Raw genomic sequence first — 4453 nt, 5'->3', positions numbered from 1 at the left:
GAGAAGCCTCTAAATGAAATTGTAATAATCCTCACAAACGATATAATGGTTATTTCTAATGAATAAAGTTTCATTTTAAATAAGAAAATATATAATTCTCACGATGTTTGAGCCGGTCAGCACATCAATTGAGACTTAGCTAAATTTGAGTAGTCGTTCTCCTAAAGCAGAGATAAAGATGGTTGTTGAATATATGTAGAATGATCCCTTGGTGACTAGGGCGAACTCTCCCCTCTAGGATTCATCGATGAATTTGTGGATTCGTCTCCCCTCTGCCTACTGCTCTGGCAGCCAGTGGCAAGGAGAGAAATCCCGGTGCCTCCGCTTCAGTTAGTAATTTAGGTTCAGTTCTCGCAAGTGCGGCCCTCAGGCGAATGGCGGCACTTCTTTTTCAAGTTTCTCTTCCGGGCTCCGATCCTTTTCGAGTTAGTCCTTGTGGATGGAGTCGATGGAGCTCAGCCGTGGATTCCTGTCGTTTCCTTGTGATGGTGAGGCTAGAATTTTTCATCGTGTGGCGAGATTTGTTGTCGGATACTTCAGATCTATTCAACAACGCGACGACTACAACTTCAGGGCGCTGGTTTTTAGGAGCACGTGCACGAAGACTTCTCAACCGTGGATTTTTATTATGTTTGAAATGATTTGTACTTTTAATGAACTTTGATAATAGATTTGAGTTTTTTTTAAGACATGTAAAACTCTTGCTTGCTTGCTACTCTCAGCAGCGTGGATTTCCCAAAACCGGATAAAGATTCTTTAGACTTTGAACAGAGATTGTAGTATGCTTTGAATACCCTGCACAAGATCAATCTCCAGATAGCCCCAACAAGAACAAAGATCTAGTCTAGGTTCAAAAAGAAAAACCAAGAACAAAAACATCTTTCCGTACAGCAAACCACGGACGCGTGCATGCTTTGTGCCATATAAATTCCACGATCCTAACGACCTATATATTCGCACGTAACCGACGCAGTGGCATTCCAAATTCCACCGGCGAATACACAAACGTACGCACGACAGATCTCCCCCGCCCAACCGCATGAACGGCGCCATGACTTCCCGCGGCCGCATCGACCCCGAGGAGGAGGCGCGCCACCGGCAGGTGATGGGCAGCCACGGCGTGCACGACGCCGACTGGGCGCTGTGCAAGGCGCTGGAGCAGTCCGACGTCCAGGCGGGCAGAACAGGCTGCTGCTCACCAAGGAGCAGATGCGCGGCGGCCCCATCCCCAAGCTCTTCCCGGAGCTGGAGGAGCTCCGCGGCGACGGCCTGAACGCCCAGAACGCGGTCCCAGTCAAGCTCCTCGACGCCGACGGCCGCGAGAGGGACGCCCACCTCCGCTACCTCAACTCCTGCAAGGCGTACCGGGTCGTGGGGCACCAGTGGAGGCGGCTCGTGGAGGAGAGCGGCTTGTGCAAGGGAGACCGCCTCGATCTGTACGCCTGCAGGCGCGGCGACGGCGACGGCGACCGCTGCCTCTTCGTGTTCAGGAGCTAGGGCAGTGGCGCCGGCGATGCCTCCCGGAGCAGCGGTGAAGACGGCCGGGTTCTGCGGCGGGTCATGTCGTCAATGGCGGCCATGCTGATAGAGTGATAGTTAGACACTTAGACAATAAAATCCATCCTTTGTCAAAGAAATTAGAGGGATAGGCGCTGCGCCTGATGATTACTGTGATGATTTGTTAATTTTGATGGTCTATGTATGACACGCTTCAGTCACACAACCAATTATTACAGATCACCCATCATACACTATTTCAGTTAATAAAATGGTTCCAATGTACTCAGAGGGAATATTTGCACTTTGCAGATGTTCAATGCCAACATACACATATAATAATACACTCCAGATGGTAGATAATTTCATCAAACAATATAACTTTATTGTCAACTCAGAGTGTGGTTTCTATGAAAGAACAATGGCTACAGAAAAACAATAAACACCCACTTTGTACATTGATAATTGTCATCACGTTAAAGCAATACAACAATACTTTCTTGACATACAGTCTGTAGATCCCTTGTATGTAGTTCCAGCCTTCCAAGAGTCTTAAACATTTTTAGAGAATAGTTTGACTCAGCCCAATAGTACTTTTCTCTTTTAAGCCACGATACTGATGTCAGTCTCTTACCATTCGTCCTACAACCAAAGTACCAAACACATTTAGTGTTACGTCCCTCAACTCGATTTACTCTAGTTCATAGTGGCATAGGAGGAATTTGGGAGTTCAGAGGAGATAGGGTTCGAGGAGGAGAAGGGGATCGGGAGGAGAGTACAATGTTCCAGATAATCCTCCCCTCTCCACCTAACGCACACCAACACTTAACCACCCAGTTCCCAGGTGGCTGGGTCGAACTTGTGGCTGGGCCGCTTCTTCCTCCTGGGCCGGCCTTCTCCAGGGTTGTGGGCCGTAGAGGTACTTGGGTCCGTGACATTCTCCCCTCCTTCAGAATCGGCTTGTCCCCAAGCCGCAGCACCCGGGAAGCGACTGCGTAGCTCGAAGTAGTCCTCCCACGACGCTAATGACGCCGGCTGGTTCGTCCACTTGATCAACACTTGTGGTAGTTTTGCAGCACCTTGGGTGACGACGCGTCGAGCCAGTACTTGCTCCGGAATCCCCGACGGAGAGTGCGGCATTGCTGGGTTTGGCAACTCGGGCTCGACTGCCGTAGTCGGTGGTAGAGCTCCTCAAAGCAGCGACACGTGGAAGACGGGGTGGATCTTGCTTGATGCAGGCAGTTGGAGACGGTAAGCGACCGCGCCCACCCGCGCCAAAACCTGAAACGGACCAAAGTAACGGAAGGAAAGCTTATGATTAGCTCGCTCTACCACGAAAACTTGGACATATGGTTGCAGCTTCACAAACACCCAGTCCCCCACTGCAAATGAGCGTTCAGATCTGTGCTTATCAGCCAAATCCTTCATACGTTGACGAGCTCGTTCCAATTGTTGTTTGAGCAGTGCTGTCATCAAAGCCCTTTCATGCATCCAATCCACCAGGTCTGAGGGAGCTGTGGCCGATGCATCTACAATACCAAAATGCCTCGGAGGGTGGCCATATAACGTCTCAAAGGGCGAAGCGCCCAGTGTTGAATGTTTGGAAGTATTGTACCAGAACTCCACTTGATGCAGCCATTGAAACCAACGGTGTGGACAGGCATGAAAAAAGCAACGCAAGTAAGATTCCAAACACTGGTTGACTCGTTCTGTGGTGCCATCCGTTTGCGGGTGATAAGTAGAAGACATGCGCAACTCCGTGCCCGCTTGCCGGAAAAGTTCTCTCCAAATCTTGCTAGTAAAAATACGATCCCGATCGGAAACCAAGGCATGAGGAAGACCATGGTACTTGTAGATGTTTGTCATGTAAGTAGATGCAACCTGAACAGCTGAGAAGGGATGAGCCAAAGGCACGAAATGAGCATACCTCGTCAACTTGTCCACAACCACTAAGATGCAGGAATATCCTTTCGAAACTGGCAGCCCTTCCACAAAGTCCAAGGTGACAGTGTGCCATGGGTGTGGTGGAACTTCCAGAGGCTCCAGCAATCCAGGGGTGCGCACATGCTCGGGTTTTGCTTGTTTGCAAACCTCACAACTGGATACAAAGTTGGTCACCGCCATTTTCATACCAGGCCAGGCAAACAGCCTCTTGAGCCAGTCATAAGTCATGTGGATACCAGAATGTCCTCCAGACGGACTAGAATGCATCTGACGCAACATGAGTTCTTGAGCTGTTTTGTTGGAACCAAGCCACACACGTCCCTTGTATTTGATCACTCCATCATGCATAGTATACGAAGCCGTAGGGTCTGTTGCCCCCGTGTATTTGTGCAGCAGTTCACATGCCTGGGGGTCAGATTGGTACCCCTTGGTGATCTCATTCAGCCAAGTGGGTAGAGCCACAGAGATTGCTAACAGAGCTCCATGCCGGCGAGACAAGGCGTCTGCCGCTCGGTTCTCCACTCCTTTCTTATAGACAATCTTGTATTGAAGTCCAAGGAGTTTGGTGAGAGCACGCCGCTGCCAGGTGGTTGTCAGTCTTTGATCATCCAGATGGGCGAGGCTGCGTTGATCAGTGCGTATAATGAATTCTCCCGATTGTAAATACGGACGCCAATGATCCACCGCCATTAATACTGCCATGAATTCTTTCTCATATGCCGAAAGACCTTGATTTCGCGGTCCAAGAGCTTTACTGAAGAAAGCCAACGGGTGACCGTCTTGCATCAGCACCGCGCCAATTCCTGTGTTAGATGCGTCAGTTTCAACTTCAAAGGTGCGATCAAACCGCGGCAAGGCCAACACTGGCGCAGTGATAAGGGCTTTTTTCAGATGCTGAAAGGCAGCTTCTGCCTCGTCACTCCACACAAAGACTGCCCCCTTTTTAAGCAAGTTTGTCAGAGTTCTACAGACCACACCAAAATTGCGCACAAGCCGTCTATAGTAGCCAGCC

The 4453-nt window shown here is 49.8% G+C and overlaps 1 pseudogene; it reads left to right on the top strand.

Moving 5' to 3' along the window:
* The first annotated feature begins 1004 nt into the window (after nt 1–1004).
* Nucleotides 1005–1497, top strand: LOC125516207 (uncharacterized; annotated as a pseudogene).
* Nucleotides 1498–4453: the final 2956 nt, after the last annotated feature.

This window comes from Triticum urartu, chromosome 6A (genome assembly GCF_056163025.1).
Source record: "Triticum urartu cultivar PI428250 chromosome 6A, HENAU_Tu73, whole genome shotgun sequence".
NCBI lineage: Eukaryota > Viridiplantae > Streptophyta > Magnoliopsida > Poales > Poaceae > Triticum > Triticum urartu.
The sequence above is the reverse complement of the archived record's forward strand: the minus strand, read 5'-3'. Positions and strand labels throughout refer to the sequence as shown.